Source organism: Nothoprocta perdicaria, unplaced genomic scaffold, assembly GCF_003342845.1.
Source record: "Nothoprocta perdicaria isolate Ctin4 unplaced genomic scaffold, notPer1 scaffold_95, whole genome shotgun sequence".
Taxonomy (NCBI): Eukaryota; Metazoa; Chordata; class Aves; order Tinamiformes; family Tinamidae; genus Nothoprocta; species Nothoprocta perdicaria.
The window spans coordinates 2808894-2826565 of NW_020456254.1; positions in this window are offsets into that span (position 1 = coordinate 2808894).

The following is a 17672-nucleotide window of genomic DNA, read 5'->3' on the forward strand; positions in this document are numbered from 1 at the left end:
CGGCTCAGGGGACCGCTCACTGCTCTCTCCTGCTACCTGGCAGGAGGGTGCACAGAAGAAGGAGCCAAACACTTCTCAGGGGGTGCAATGACAAGAAGAGGCAAAAAGCAAGCTGCAATGTGAGGGATTCTAATTATATATCAGGAAAAACTTTATGAAGAGAGTGGCCAAACAGTGGAACAGCTAGCCCAGACAGACTGGGGAAAGTCCAGCCTTGAAAATGTTCAAAACTTGCCTGGACAAGGCTCAGAGCAACCTCATCTACCAGGCCCTGCTTTGAGCAGGGGACTAGGCTAGACAATCTCCACAGGTCCTGCCCATCTCAGGTATTTTATGGTTCTATGCCAGCATTGCAATACAGACATCTGATCAAGGCCTGAGCTCAAATGATACCATAAAACAAGCATCACAGATTTAGCCTGGTGTTTTAATCTGACCAGCTCTTTCGCATCAACCAGTCATATTTCAAGCTGCAGAACACCATTAGGAAAAAAGAAGACTATGAACTTTCAGAAGATAACCTTTTTATTGCAATGATCACTCAGTGCTAACGAAGGAATATCATTTACAAATTTCAGTAATTTGGGTTTTGATGACTGGAACACTTACTCTTCTTCAGTGCAAAGCAAAACTTGGTGATGGCTGCAGTTTCCCTGATAATGGAACATAACGTGTTGCACAAAAATCACCTGGTTGGGACGCAGAAGTAGCGTGTGATTTAGGTGAGCAGCCACTCAGACAGGCTTTCTGAATCATAAGGATCAACCAGTCCATGGAACAGGTGCTGTGAATTACTCCTGCGTTAGTCCCAGGATTGAAAGTGTATACAGAAACATGTGAAAAACAACTACAAGTGACAGGCGGGAAGGGAAAGCAATGAAAATACTTTGTTCCAATACAATCTCTGAACACTGAAATGGCCTGAATTTTATTAATTAAATGTTCACAGTAATTTCTTCATGCAAATTGATTCATAACACTCTTGCCCATTCTTTCAGCTACAAATGGATCATTCACTTAACAACTGTGTTCTGTTTAGTTTGGCCATCTCAACAAGATCAGAAGCCCTGGTAGGCCCGGGGCTTAAGCTGGGCCTAAACCAGAGCTAAAAGCACCTTTTTATTGAGAATTTTCATTTTTTAAATTCCTCTAATGTCAATACAAAGAAGACAAATGCTTTAATTCATATTTTACAATTCTTCTACTTTCAACTTTAGAAAAATCTTGTCTCAGACCTCCAAATTACAAGACTGATGTATAACAAATTATCCAAACTAGCCCAAGGCCCTTTTCCTGCATGAACTTTCCGTATTATCTTAAGAAAGACACATAACTTTTTTCTTGCATTTTGCTCTCTCTCTCTGTGAATAACAGCATTTTTCTGCTACCTATTCTGCTACCTAGCACAATGCTCCCATGCTCTGGATATGTGGACCAGAAGAGCAGCACACCTACGGAAAGAGCTGAAGTGTTCACAAGGGAAGGGGCCCCCTTCAAGCCCACCAAGAAACAGTGGGAGTCCTAGGTAAATTAGTAAGTCGTTCCGTGACTTGTATCCATAAAAGGTGTCACACAAAAGCGTCACACCAATCGATGACTGATATTGGAAAAACGCACTGAAGTAATTCCCGGTGGACATCAGAAGAACCTGGCCATGGCTCCTCCAGACCCATGAGGGTGTCAGGAATCCCGAGCGGAGACTGGGGCTACCCAGGGCACAGAACATCCATCCTGCCGCCTGGCGCCTTCTGTGGCCGCCACAGCCACGCGCTGCTACACACGCGGCCTCCAGGGCCTGCGGGCCCAGAGACAAGGCCGCTCGGGCCACGCTCTCCTCTCCAAGCAGCTCCTCTCCAGGTTGGCATTCGTCTGGTTCCATAGGCTGGCCACGCGCTCTGGAAAAGTGCCGGGATCGCTCCTGAAAATCCAGGCGCGTGGCAGGAGAGCGGCTGCAAGGACCAACCGCTCATGCCAGCCCGAAGCCGACGCTCCGCCGCGGGCGCAGTGACCTGCTCGTGCTCGGCACGGACGCGGCCACGGAGGAGCGTTCCAGCCCTCGGACACCTCAGCTACGGCGACGCTGGACGGCAGCTGCCCCACTAACATTAACTGCCAGCAGCATTAATGAAAGGCAAGTACAGAACCTACAGCACGAAACGCCCCCTAAAAAAAGGAAAAAAGACCAAACTGACAAAGGGATAAATTTGCTCCGTGGTAAAGGGCTAGGGACTGGCTGCTTTTTTTCAATATACAGCACCTAGGACAGAAGCAGGGATCCCTGGCAATACTCCAACACCAAGAGTAATAATTTCATGAGTAACTTCACAGCCAACTAGATCACTTGCAACAGACCCATCGTCTGTAACTTCATGACTCTTCGTCTGACCCCTTTTGCTTTTCAGGTAAAACTCCCAAAACGTTTTGAGGAACCCACTTCCCTGATACAGAAATTAGAGCTGACACCTCATGCAGGCTGGAAATCCGTTCCAGCTATATCAGAGAGCGTCCCTGCTGGATGCCAACCACGCGGCTCCTGCCCACTCTGGGTCTGTCAACGCAAACAGCCAACTTGCCCAGGTACCTTCATCGCTGGGGACTGGGCAACTCACCGTGGGTCACGGGAACACCCCACCACAGGGAAATCATCTTGGACATTTCTGATTACTAAGGATATCCAATGCTCCTTACCGCCTTTTTCAGTAAAAGGGGTATCGGAGATGAAGAACCGAGCAATAAAACGCACAAGTTATGGCACAGAATTTATGAGTAGAACAAAAATATCCATGATAGGTCATAACTACAGACTGCTACACTATGACTACTAAATCTAAGTTTAATCAATATTTGCATGTTTATATATTTCATTCCTCCTTTACATGATATATGTTGCACTGCTTTATTTCACAGATACAAGGTTAAAGAAATTCTGTTTTCAGCATCCCATCACACAAAATAATCATGCCCTGAAATAAAAATCTATTCCGGATGTTCAAAGGACCACAAATGTGTGTTTATTTCCTTCATTTCAAGCTTTGCAGAACAATTGCTGCAATTTTCCCAGGAAAGAAGTAGAAAACAAAGAATTAGTATCAAATGTTTGGAGATAATTTTCATGGCCCCTGTTGCTTGATAATTTAAATGCTAAGAACGGCAGCCAATTAGTCTAGACTGGAGTATCTGAGGGGGCAAAATTTAGGTTAACAAATACTGCATAACATTATCTGAACAACATGCAGCAGACTTCCTACAAAGACAGATTTTGAATCTGCCCATTAAATAGAAAACAGGTGCAAAGAGTGTGTGGGAGAGGTGAATTCATTCCTCCCCTAAACAGCAGTGTAAAATAAAATAAGGATATAAAATTTGGGGGTGTCTCACAGGGCAGTTTTTAATTACATGCTTTGCAGCATCTTTGCATATAATCATTACCTAAGCCTCCTCGTTTGCATGTATGTATTCTTTTGTGCCATGATCAAAGAACAAAGGTTAAATCCTACTGAAACTCTATTCAAGCAGCGAAAATTGAAAACAGCTATTTCGAGGCTTCGGGCTTTTTGCATTCTTCAGCTGTCTGTATAATCTGCTTACTTATTATATCATATATTCTTAGTGTGACACATAGACAATTGCAGCGCTCAGGTGAACGAGCAAAGTTTTAAGGTGGAATTTAAAGAATCTCCCTCTCCTTGGGTACAGCCATGAGACCAAGAGAGAGAAACGAGAGGAAACCTCCCAGTGAGATCCCACTGGTTGCAAGAGGAGTTTTGCCAGCTCCTCAAACCTCCCGCTCTACTTCCCTGCACAGTTTTGGTTTGCAAGGAAGGGTTCAGGAGGGAAAAGAGGAGCTATTATCCATTTGCTAGGTTGGTTGGGATTTTTAAGATCATTTCCATTCTATGAGCTTTTCTTCTGCTGCTGATACGTAGGAATATCAAGCAGTTCCTTATGGCCACTCAAGACCACAACCATCTCTGCGTAAGACTGTAAAGGCCTCGGGGTTCACTTAGTGTTAATGAAACTTAAAGAAGGATAAAGTTCATGGGTTATTTTCACTCCTAGCCCCAAACTCAAGGGTAAGATAGGGAGTAAGCAAGCTAGGGGGGATGATAAAAATAAGTACTGCAATAGGAGGCTGAATGTTATTTTTTGCATTAGTCATTTTTGCTTCTGAAAGACGGAGTCTGAGTGAATCATTCTTGCCATCTACACTGTTGCCCTGCTCAGCGCAGGACACAGATTTCAGCCGGTGACTTCGGGAGCAGAGACCAAACACCTTGCAGCCGCACACGACTGTCATCGGACAGGAGCAGCTCAGTTCCTCAGCTCCTGGTGAGAAAGGCAAAGTCTTGTTACAGAGCTTTGCTGCTGATTTTCTGTCCCACTCACGCAGGTACATTCACCCATCCCGCGGTGACAGCCTCTGACGCAGTGGAGCTACCACCCAGAAATAACTATTTGCCAGCCCTAGTTTAATACATCGCTTCCAACAAAACCTGTGCATTAACTTAACATGCCTCAGGGATGTGGGGGAGTAAGCTTTGAATTCTTACTTTTCTCTCCGTACAAAGCAATGAATATATGGGTACAGTCACAGAGGTCCTGCGTGGTTTCCACTCCTGCGTGAAGTGGAAACGAGCAGCAGGAACTGCTGCTTGGGTGGAGTTTCTGGGTTGGTTTGCAGAGCTCAGAGCACTCCATCACTCGGGGTATTTTTCCATAGGCTACCAACATATAAACAGTAAAATAGAAAAATGGCTTCAGAATAGGTCTCTCAAACTTACCAACCAGCTGCTTTCTAAACCAGCAAGACTTTAGCTATAATACACCCCATATAGACCATAAAACCACCACTTTCCCTCTTGAAAAGATGAGGCAATTCAGAGTTACACTGATGTTCCTATCTAAAGTGTTAGGGATATTGAGCTAGGGCTCCTACCAACTCCAGATTTACAAACTGGGGCATTTTTTGCTCTTTTTGTAAGCAGAAGCTGGTAATATCTGACCAATAGTTTAAAATGCTTGAATAAGACATGAGGAAATGAACTAATGAGCAAATGAAACAGCTCAGCAGTTCCTGATGTTAGTGTAACCTGTGCAGATGCATTTCCATGAAGCACTCAGCTGATCTTTGTGATTTATCACCAAATCAAAGAGAACGTTTAGCTGTAGCCCAGTGGGGCACAGGGAGCGCAGGTCGACGCAGATCCCAGCAGTAGCAGGTCCTTCAGGTCCATCTTCCCTGTAACTCCCTCTGCCACCTGCCCTCCTAAACCACCCCAAAAGTTACTGCCACCCAAAACCTCATCCCCCTTCCAAGCACAGACTCATGCAGTGACACCCACCTAAGGCTGGGGAAGTAACCTGGACTAGTAACCACTTTTTAAAGCCGGGAAATGGTTAATCTGTGTTAGTTCACAGCCCTGCAGTACTTCTCTGTCCTGGTCAAGATAACATTTCATCTCATTCTTCCAAACGTGTTGAAACAGTGGAGTGAAAATACCCTCTTTCTCACACAAACACACATGCACTCACTATCCTTAAGCACACTTATCACTTAGATAGACCCAAGTTTTATAAATGTCCTTGAATGAAATGTGTACACCCACATGCAAAAACACACGTTAATACACGTTATTTTTTTCCCAGCTCTTCTGTCCCAGCAGTTGGGCTTCTGATAATGAACAGCCGCCAAGCTGAGGCTTTCTAAAAATATCTGCTGTGAACATATGTGACGAGAACAGCACAAATGACATGGGGAGGGTACATGAAAAGGGCTATTTAAATACTCAGTTCTAAGTGCTCAGTTCAGGCTATTGGAATAATCACAAGACGTCAAACCGCAAGACATTTAATTCCAAACCCATGGCAGTGGAAATGGTCACAGCATTACCAGTGCAAATTGAAAATACCTATGAATCTGCATGATGTTGTCTTAATTTGGACATTTTATAACATTCGAGTGCCTGACCTGTGCCCTAACCTGTGGCGCGCTGTGAAACTCAGCCATGATCGCTCACAGCCCTCAACACCAGACGTTCTGTTCTGCGAGGTGAGGAGCTTAGCTTCCATCCTCACAGCTCTTCATTTCCACAGCAATCAAGGCAGTCTACAAAAACTAAGAGAAAACCATATAGGCTTGACTGAGCTCTAAGTGAACAGAAGTTACAAATTTGAAATTTATATTTTTTTTGAAAAAAAAAATTAGCATCATCTCATTCATTAAATTTCCTTGGGTATAATAAAAGATTACTCAACACAAGGAGTCTAAAACTCATTGCATTTAAACGTGGGCAAACCACACAACATTCATTCCTTCTGTGGTATTTCCTTCAAAGGAATAAGACAAGACTTAATTATTTATAGGCATATTGAATCTATTCTTAGAACACTGCAGGGGTTCCGCCTTGGGGTAAACAGCAGCACATTTTGGAACTTTCAGAAGTTAATGTCTAATTTATGAGGTACACACAGCAAATTTTATTAAAGGAATTTTCCTAAGGTCGGTGCTTTGCAACCCCTCTCCAAAGCTGCCATAAAGCTGTATATATGCTTTAATGGTGGTTATAAAGAGTATTTAGGGTAGACCAAATATTTCACTGTTTTGTAAGTGTCTCAAGATCTTTCATTTTTCGGCTGCTTTTTAGCTTCTCTTTCTCACTGCTTCGTATCACAAGTGCTGTAGCACCTCATAATGGCAGAGAGATTACAGCTCTTACACAATCTTCCCCTTCGAGATACTGAAGGACCTTCTCCTTCCTTTATCTTGTGATTCTTAAGCTGTCCTCGCTGTTAAACAAAGACATGCTGAATTCCCAAAGGTTTCCTAACTTTCCAGTCACCAGAACTGAGAGCAGCAGCACAGAGAAGTTCCATACGGAAAAGAATATTGTTCAATTTGACAAAAATCTGCTATCAGTAAAAGTACTTCTACATAAGCCACACTTTCGTAGTCTCCTGAAGGACAGACTTGCTTGCAACAATCATTGATATGTGGTAGAGGTGAAAAAAAATAATAATTTGAATCAGCTCTGGAGACAAAATAATGAGGATTTAACACGAGGTACATTTGACCTTTTTTGGTCATTTTATATATGATTTAAGACATTGTCTTTTTGAATAGATGAATTTGCTAACCATTACTTGTATTTATATAATTCATAGAAATATTTCACAAGAAAGACTCGCTCTTCTATAAACACAGTGTATTTTATGCATGTGTGTTTAGACTGACGTAGAGCTAGAAGTCTCAGCACCCCAGGCGGTACCATGGTTGTGCAAACGTGCTCTTAAAGCGGAGAAGACACTGGTGCACCCAGGGGTGCAGCGTGTTTGGAAGGGACCCTGGCAAAAGGAAAAGCCACCGTGGACTCTCATCATGAATCATGAATCAAGCCCTGGCCTGTGGGCTATGGCAGGAGCAGCATGGCCAGCAGGTCATGGGGATGATCCAGCCCCACTATGTCCATTTAAAATATTGTGGCCATTTTCAGGCCTCTCCTGTTTCAAGAGGAACAGGGACGGAGCAGAAAAGCCCCAGCACATGATCAGTGTCCTGCAGTACACAAGTGAAAAACAAGGGGAGCCGGGCTCATCTGGAGAGGAGGTGAAGCTGGAACCCAGACCTGCTTCCAGAGATGAGGGAACAGGGCTCTTCCTCACGTTGCAGGCTGCATATTGCCCTCGATGCACAGCTGCCCTCACGGCTGCAGTTGCATATTGCCCTTACCAGTCACCATACATATGCAGAGAGGCCCAGAAATTATATCGACCCTTTATACATTTGCAGAATGAAAAGGAGTTTTAAAAGCGTCAGGAGGCCACAAGGACTACGACAGGAAATTCTTGCCTTCGTAAAATCATTATATTAATGAGGCTGATTCCATTTTTAGCACAGGAATACTCTGCCAGCAGGGAATTCTCCCATGCTTAAAAGCTGGTTGAGGACTAGGTGACCCTGCGTGTGCAGGGGGTTGGACTAGATGATCTCTCAAGGTCCCCTCAACCTTAACCATTCCGTGATTCTATGACTACTGATTTGCATCATAGCCCATTATGAGCAAAATGGCAAATTTCAGCCTTTCTCAACAGAACCATGGCTTAGCTTTCTCATTTCAGACATGAAAAGATGTCTGAAATTTCAGTTAACAAAGAGCTATCAGGATTCCTCATTGATAGCTAATGTTTCACATTATATACACACATTAAAAGTTACATAGCGAGTGAGGAGACTGGAAAATACCATAAAGCAGGAAAAATATTTTGTCTAGTAATAGGCTCTAGAGAGCTCTTCACTGGATAAATGTTTTATCCTTTCATGCTCAAAGTCCTCTGGATAGATTAATTCAGCTCAGGTTTAGTCTACACTACATTTTCTGGGGATGATATGATGATGATTCAGGAGGGAGGTACAGAGTGTTTCAGCTGTGCCCCCATCCTTTAGGAGAGAAGAGGAGAAGGAGGGAGCCCAGCAAGAGGTAAAACACAAATTAAGGCTCTCCTTCCACTGCATCCAACGCTACGAATTTCTTGGAAAGAAGGAACCGGAACATCCTCCTTCTGTCATGCTTTGCCAAGGTACTATTTTGGACAGGGAAGCTGAAGTTCTTTTTACTCCATCAGTTCTGTCTTTCTTCAAAAAAAAAAAAAATCTTTCCACCATATGGTAGAGTTTGTCACTTACGAAATAACGGAAGAAGTCATCTGGATATGCAATCAGCTGCCGTTTTCAAAAATGAGGGACTTGTCATCCTGGGAAGAGGCTCAAGGAAAAGCTGTGGCCCTTCCTCACAATGCTCTGGCAGCCTGGCCTCTTCAACCCACAGAATCACAGGACAGTTGAGAGGGACCTCTAGAGATCATCTAGTCCATCCCCTAGAGCACAGAGCGCAGGGTGGCATCCAGGAAGGTTTGGAAGACGTCCAGAGGAGACTCCACAGTTTCCCTGGGCAGCCTGTTCCAAACTAGGAAACCGGTTAAAATCTTTAATTACAACACAGCAATTCACTGAATATGCTAACTGTGAGGTTCAAGAACCCACTCACTGCATTTGCCCCTTTCAGTTTCAATACCAAAGGCCTCATTTTTAAAATTGTGTCCACATTCAACTGACCCATGTCTACAGATGCTCTGCCTTGCCTGAAAAGCAACCTGTTTTTCAGAGTAACAACATATAGCACAACAACAAAAATAAATGCATGCACCAAGCCGTTAGTACAGCAGAATTCTGTCCCTCTTTCTCATCCTGGCACTTGGAAAATACAGAAGATAGATAGGGCTGAAAGGCAGGTTGCTCCGCAGCACCTGCCCCACGTGCCCTGTAGCTTCCCCTGCTGCACCCAGAGGGAGGGCAGCTCTGCCCACACCGCACCCCGGCACAACTGCCTTCCGACCAGTAAACCCAGGTTACGTGGATAACCAACCATATTGGCATCCAAAATGGGAGAGGTGACAGCCAAAGGATCCAGCATTCTGAAAAGGCAGAAGTATTTAAAATAAACTCTCAATTCAGTATAATCTAAGACCCTGTGCTAAGCATTTCCACACACCAAACAAGTCAGAGGGATATGACTTTCCAATCTGTACAGTGTAATGCAAGCCGAATGTTGTGGACACGAAGAGATCAGTGATGAAGCAGGTATCTTATGTGGCTATGTTTCTGTCATCATCTATGTATCCATTGTCTGTACAGATAATTAGAAGAAAATTACTTTATAGAAAATTATAGTAAAAAATAATCTTTTGTCATTATCAGAAATGGCTGCTTTTTTTATCAGAAAAAAAAAAATAAAAGCCAAAATTGCACAGAAACAGGAAATCCAACTAGAACTTATACCTATGTAAAAAAAAGAAACAGATTCTTTTAATAATTAAAGCTATTTCTAAAAGGCAACTTTTCCCGACATTATTACCCTAAACCAGATTACACTGCAGCTGACATGAATATTTTTAGTATCTGAAGAGAAAGGAGCGTCTATTAAAACATGCGCGATGGCCTAGGGCTTCATAAATAACCACGTCCCCTCGCTGCCAGCCGCGGGGACGACTACGGATTCCCTCAGGAGTCACACGCTCGCGGGACCCGCAAGGTGAAGAGGAAGGTTAAACAGTTATCCCTAATTTCCAACCAAGAAGATGGCCGCGTGACCTTGCAGTTCTGACATGCTTCAGCTGAAAGAAGCAATGATGTCGTGTAGAAGCAATCAGATGGTGCTGATGTTCTTCGCAGGGGATTCTTCTAATTGGATGCAAAGTGTTATCAGTATTAAGAGGCTGGCTAGGAAAGCCAGTGGTTCAGTTCACATCAAGAGGTTGCTATTAAAAGCCCCCACATTAAACATGACAGAGCAGACACTTTATCCTAAACTATGTGCTTGTGCTTACTGGATATGGAAGCTTTCCTGCACTGAATCCCTATTGCAGGCAGCTTTCAAAAAGTCCCGACATATTTTCATTAGAAATCATGCAGCTTCTTTGTAGCACTTCCCTTAAAACCCTGAAATACACTCAAAAATGATTTCCTGATGTGAAGTGATTAATACTCCAGCTAACTTTAACTGTTGACTGGCATTTTCCTCCATGTAACAGTTCGCTTAAAATACATTTCCACAAGCCAAGCACGAAGGTGGCTTCCATTGAGTGCAGGATGTGCAAGCGGCCTCGTTCCCAATGACGCTTCCCGCTGCCCAAGTGCAGGCACCAGAGCAGGGACACTGCGAGGTCCAGTCCTGCAGAAAACTGAAGGAAAGGTCCAGAACACTTCATGCCAATTTCCTCCCAGGTTTAACACTATATATTGAGACAAGTTAAAGTTAAGACTGCTCAGTGTGTATGCCACCAGGTGCCAGTTTCCTTGTTTCTTCCCTGTCCAGGGTTTTTCTTCTTAAACTCTTCAGTCCAAATCTCAAAAGTGTTGCCATAAATCAGATCCCAAGATTTACATTGATTTATGTTGCCATAAATCAGATGTAAGAGATAGGGAGAGGTTTGGTTTGATAATTCTCCTCCCAGCAAGAGGGCACAGGAGCAAACCCTTCAGAGACCTTATCTGCTGAAACTGCAGCAGGGCTCTACGAGGTGCCAATAAAAAAAAAAGGCAAAAAAAACCCCTATTTGAGCTCCAAAGCATTGTTCCTGATATTTCCAAAAAGGTGGTTTTTTTTTTTTTTTTTTTTTTTTGTTTTGTTTTTGTTTTTTTTTTTTGCTTTTAACAAGCTGAACAGTTTTGGAAACATTTTTCACATTGGAAACTACCGTTAGCAATGGAGCGCTTGAGGTAGCCAAACCTAAAGGCAGCATTGCTAAAGCTCTGGGTAGTGCTTCAGATAGTTTTAATAGTTTGATTATTATTATTTATCCCTATCTCTAAAGCAACACATATTAATCTTAAAAATGCTAATAAACAACTAATTTTCCCTTGGTGTTTAAGGAAGCACAGGGCATCAACCAGAAGCAATTTCTTTAGCAAAGTGACAGTTTAGATGCTCATTATAATTTGACAAGGACTTTGTTTTCATTCAGATCAGTATTAGAAATGAGGGCTGCAGAGATCCTAAAAGATGTTACTCTTTGCTTCTCAATGGTTATCAGGGAAAGAGAGTCCTCGAATCTCTGCAGCCTTAATACCTAATGTCAGACTTGGTTTCAACTGTTAGCAGTTGTCAACAGAGTGTTTTTATTAAATGGCAGTTAATGTCGGTTCGCCAAATCTCCCTGAAAAAAAGAGCCTGTGAATGTTCACGGGAGGGAAATCAACAGAGCGGGTACAGGAAAGTGTATTAGAAAAAAAATAAAATAAACTTTGCTCACGAGTCTCCAGACTATATCATCTTTAGTCTTCTACATTTTAATAACTCCTGCTGCGTATTGATATTGGCAGGAGCAGCAGGACCAACATTCCCAGAGAGCAGAATTTTGAGTTATATATAAAAATAAAATTAAACGGCAGAAAAATAACTCGTTTCTTTTTAATAAACAGAGAACCTCAACTCTTTTCCCAACCTGATCAAGAGGGATTTGGCACAAACGATATTAGTAAAAGACTGAGAAAAGCAATTTTTCAGAAGAAAAGAGAGAAGAAACCGCCATGACCCTCTGCCTTCCCAGTCGGGCTCTTCCCCTTGGGCGCAGCCGCCCGGTTTGAGCGGGGATGTTTCTCTTGGGGGACGCTCTTCAGGGGGTTGCTGGGGTTGACTTGGTCTCTTTCCTGTTAGCGCTACCATTTTTACGACAGAGAAACAGGCTGGAGAGGGGAGGTGAGCGGGGAGGCAAGCGGGGCCTGTGAGGGGGCCTGCGCTGCGGCCGCCGCGCGCTCCTCCCTCACGCCTCACGCAGGCGGCCTCCCCGCAGCGGCGGCCTCCGCTCAGCACGTGAGCGCCGCTCGCCTTGCCGGGAGGTGACGGGTTCGGCCAGGCGGCCCCTCGCCACTTCCAGAGGAAGTGGGATGGGCAGAAGGCGAGGGAATTCTGTGCCTGATGTCAAAACAGAAACATCCTCCCGCCACACCGAAGAGAATATACAGGAACAAGGCAAAGGATGCACTTGTTGAAATGAGAATTGCCAGCGCTCGGAGCACGTTGATTTTCCCCTTTTCCCTAGGTCTGGGGAGCGCATTTACTGTAACAATAAAATCAGTTCATGTTTCCTCTATTATTTGGAGAAGGGGAAAAAGGCTCTTCAGCCTCTCCACCAAGCGCAGGGCAAATGACTGTGAGCGAGAGCCTGCTGCCAAAACCCGACTCCGGGGACCTCCCCAAATTTAGTTACTGCTTTCTGAGCCATTTCCTCCTTTTCTGAGATTCTGCCTTGAAGTGACTTGGAGTCTGATAGCTGTCACTTAATATCTTTGTCAACAGTAGAAAATATTTTATTGCCATTTCTCCCTCTTGTTTTCCTGTTGTATTTCAGTTTTGTGGCTATGATTGTCAAGGGGAGATGATTTTATTCAACAGATACACACGTGGGCTTTAAAAGCATTTTTTGTCATAAATAATGTATCTAAAACGTCGGTTCCAAATGATGCTAGGATGCCAAAAAAGCATGTATCACTAAAACTTTGAAATTATTTCATTATGTATTAATAAAACAAACTGGATCAGAAAACACGTTACTGCTATTACCTGTGAAAGTCATTACAGTAAAGTCCACTGTTTGCATTAAAACAACAGCACATGCTAAAAGAAAACCTTTCAAATACGTCGGCTGCTAATAACAAGTCAGTCTGTGCCAACATGTACCACATATTAACCATAATGATTTCCTCTGCTTGATAGAAATCTCTCCACAGAAATTTGTTCTACACTAATGGCTAATGCTGATTTTTAATGATACAAACTAGACACAAACAAAATGAATTTATCTGCTCAAAAAAAAAAAAAATCAAAGTCAATCCAATAGTTTAATACTGGAGAAATATATATATTTCTGCAAATATAATTGCTTTTATTATTCTGAGTTTTTCATTATAGGTCAGAGTAATGTTGTGCTGTCATTTCTAAGCGCACGCCTGCTTTTCAATTAGCTGCAGCAGTGGCTAATCAGTCACAACTAAAAGAAGAGCCTGTGATCTTGGATTCCAAGCACACAAGTGGGTTTGCACGTTCCTGATTAAAGAATTTGCCCATTAATTTGTAAGGATCTGCAAAATTTGAAAATCTTCTGACTGACAATAGAAGTAGTGCTAGAGAGGATTAGAAATTGCTTTTACGCTGATTAGATGATAGGTTGCTTAAGCTCTACAATTTGGCCCAGAAACGCCCAATCTAGTGAATTGGGAAGTGTTATTTTTTACACTATGAACTTCCACACTTTCTTGGAGTATACATTGCTTAACAGTTCTCAGCACTAAGTATGTTGTTTTGGTATATTCACTCAAGAACATAAAAATTAGTTCGCTTAAGTATTTGAATGGTATGTTTACTAAGTTACTATTAAAAAAAGTTTGGCATAAATATGGCGAATTTTGAGATAAAATGAATAAAACTGATAAGATTTTCTGCGAAACAATCTGGCACACTCTTCATTACACATGAAGAACCTTAACCATGTTCTCTTTATTCAATATAAAATGATCTCTGACTAAAGATAAATGTTAGAAAACTAAGATCAAATAAAAATCAAGAACGCAGATTTACATTGCCTGCTGCATAATGCTCAGCTTGTGTATATTTCCAATTTCTCCGCCTAGATCCACACTCACATAGGACACATACGACTTTGCTGAAACACAGTAAAGAAACTGTGCGATGTATTTGCTACGCCAGTAATGGCAAGATGAAAAGAAAGTGCCCTCAAAAGCAGGAAATTGAACTTTAGAACCTTTTTGGTTCGTCAGGTTTTCAGCTTGCAGAGCTTTCCATTTTCTCACTGTTTGATTTAGTCTTTAGAAGTTGGAGGGGGGGTATTATCTGTTAGATGGAGATTTTTCTCCATCTAGAAGGCAAAAGATGAAGGGAGGGAAAAAAAAAAAGAAAATCTCATGCACACAGCATCAAAAGATGTGCTTTACAAGAGTAAAATGCAGTCCACCACAAACTAGACCGCATTTTATTTATTCTGAAACAGAATTAAAAGAAATTGCATCATTATCCTCATCGCTAAGAAATTAACTCCCATCTGTAGAGCATGAGGCTCTGCTGAGGAAGATGCCTCTTGCCAGCGTCTTGTCCCCTGAGCTCGTGTCACAGAAACACGTGTCACTTGTGGTTTCTCATCTCAGTCAAGAGAGGTCAAAAAGAGAAGTGCATTAGAAAGGTCTCACCACAAGAAAAGAATTATGCAGCCTCAAAGATCATTTACACACTCAGCGAAGAAAGATAAAAAAGGGCGACGAATGTGTTCAACAAATGACTCACACATATATGGATGTATTTGTAAAAGAGTTCACCACTTCAGAAAACAATAATAAACAATGTCTTACATTTCATTGCTTAGACTGCCAAACAAGTCCATAGATATTAGTAAAATTATGTAATTGTTGAGACTGGAATGAAGCACAGCAATAGCTAAAATACTTTACAGATGGGATCCAACACTATTAAAAAAGCTAAAGACTGGCCATATGTCTACGAGCAAGCAGAACAGAATTTCTACTCTACTTATTCTTGCAAGCTGATACTATAAGGCCCAAATAAAGCAAAAGGAGCACAAATCTGCTCCCAAGGTGTCAGGTGTGGGGGGAGATTGGAAGGAGGCTGGCTGTGTGTTTTCCACTTACATGGGAACCCTATGAGCAACCCACAACACTGGAGTTTTCTGAGCTATATTCAATAGTTTCAGTGTTAGGGAAACATGAAGGCATCTTTTCCAAAACAGCAATGGAGCAGGAACAGGGTTCTTCTTGTCCCTGCCCTGTACCTAGAAGATAATCATACAAAACAACTGAAAATACCAGAATCTCTGACAAAAAAAGGGAGAATTATTTTTAAAATAATGTTTGAATTTGCAGTAAAAAAAGTACATGTTCAGACAGCAGGACAAAGTCTGTTTCTTCCAAGTCTTTAAAGAATCAACCAAACTATTGAACATCTGCTTCACATGCAGCAGAACAACTGAGTGCCCCAGCAAATAAATGTTCTGCAGAAACCTCTCCCTGACGCTGCCTACCAGTAACTTACTCAATCTCCCCCTTGAATGAGAAAAGCCTGTCAGTAATTAAGAGGTTAAATCCTTCTTCACATCTTCCTCCTCTACTCAGCTTCCCACACAGGACCAAACCTATTTCATAAATGAGAGCTGTCCTCCTACGTAAGATTTATATTAATGCAATCACTCTTTCGGGATTGCAGGCTCCATCACATGAATGTGCCGCGTGGAATCAGGGAATGTTCCTGGGAAAGGATCCCCGTTCCGTGACAGACTGTGCTGAAACTGGGCATCCAGCTGCACAGCTTTACCTCCAAGTGATTCATACGAGTCTCTGGACTAACGTATAGCCAAGAGAGAGCAGAACAGCTCCAGTATTAAGTGATTCCCATGTAGCTGTTCCCCTAACTATGGATGCAAGCAGCTGTCTGATCTTCCCGCAGGGATGCTGGACATTGGCACAGAGTCTTCCACAGGCCAGGGGCAATTAGCCATAATCAACTTGGTAGCATTAAAGACTTGATGAGTTGAATTCTCGGATATGTGCTCTATTTCTGTTAATCAGTAAACAAGATGAGTCTGAATGATCTAAGAGTAAACTGTTATTTAAAAGGGATTTTATGAATGCAGTAAACAGTCTCTAAGTGCCCCTGTGCTTTACAGCTGCACCTAGGAGATAGATCCTGAGCCACAATGAAGGCATTTCAAAATTTCTGCAAATTATAATTCTTCATAATGACAAGTCAACCTCCTTTCTGGATTTTCCTGCACCCTAGGACACTCGGGCATATATTAAAAAGGGACAGGTGTGCCATTTAGTGTACTACTAGATTTGATTCTTGCATTCCAATAAAATATGAAAGTTAAAAGTATAAGATGAACATGCTGGGGGAGCTCCTCTCCTCACAGTGAATGCTCCATGTGTTGGAGTTCACGGGATTGAAACCAGTACCATTTCCAGATCTCTTTCATCCAACTTCAGTGATTAGAGGTAGCTACAAAAACCAGCTGCTATTTCCCTCCCATTGGAGCTGACCAGTTGAGCACCAGTGGCACAGTCACAACACAGGACACGAAAGAGACTTAGCTTGGATATTTAGTGGTGGTGGTGAGTGGTGGTGGTGTTCGGACACAGGCTGCAGAATAAATTCTGGGGTATTCTGGTCTAGGGCAGCTGGGCTGTAAAATGTTAAGATGTTACTGCCAAGTCTCGCCATCATTTCCCAAACTGCAGTTCGGCCCCTTTGCTGAAGCCGTAGGAAGAATCCTGCACGTTTGCCGGAGCCCCGGGCAGCAGCATCTCCAGTTGTCCCCTAGACTTTGGCTGCCGACTACCCCTTAGCCCCTCCGAACACCCCGCACTGCCCTCCTTGCTCCTGGATTCCACTGGTCTAAAGCAGGTCCAGGTAGCCCCTAGCAAAGCTACACTGACAGCAAACCGGGAGGCAGTGAGGAGGATGGAGACGGCCTCTTTTCAGGGGTGGCCACTGACAGAACTAGAGGAAACAGTCACAAACTGAAGCACCAAAGTCCCACAGGAACTTAAGGAAACATTTCTTAACAGTGAGAGTGACAGAGCCTTGGAACAGGCTGCCCAGAGAGGTTGTGGAGTCTCCCTCTCTGGAGATCTTCAAAACCTGCTTGGACACAGCCTGTGCCATGTGCTCTAGGTGACCCTGCGTGTGCAGAGGGGTTGGACTAGTTGATCTCTGGAGGTCCCTTCCAACCTTGAGGATTCTGTGATTCTATGAAAACGCAGCCCCGGCCATTCAACTCAGGGATGAACACGCATCTCTCAAGACAGAGACAATTAAATACCAGCATCTACTTTGCTGTTCTTAGGTATCACAGCAAACATGGCTTAACACCTTCTCCTAATGCCATGAAGCCTAAAAGGCAGCCCTGCACTTCCATCTTTACCTCAAAATACTCAGTACAAGAAGAACATGAGAAAATTAAGTACAGGCAAAGACGACTTGAAAAATATGATCTAAAAATCAAACTCAAGAGTGAAATGGAGTTTTCATCTTCCAGATGACTGGTGTAATGTGGAGTGACTTAGCTCATCTGACAGGATGGATTACAGACGGCCC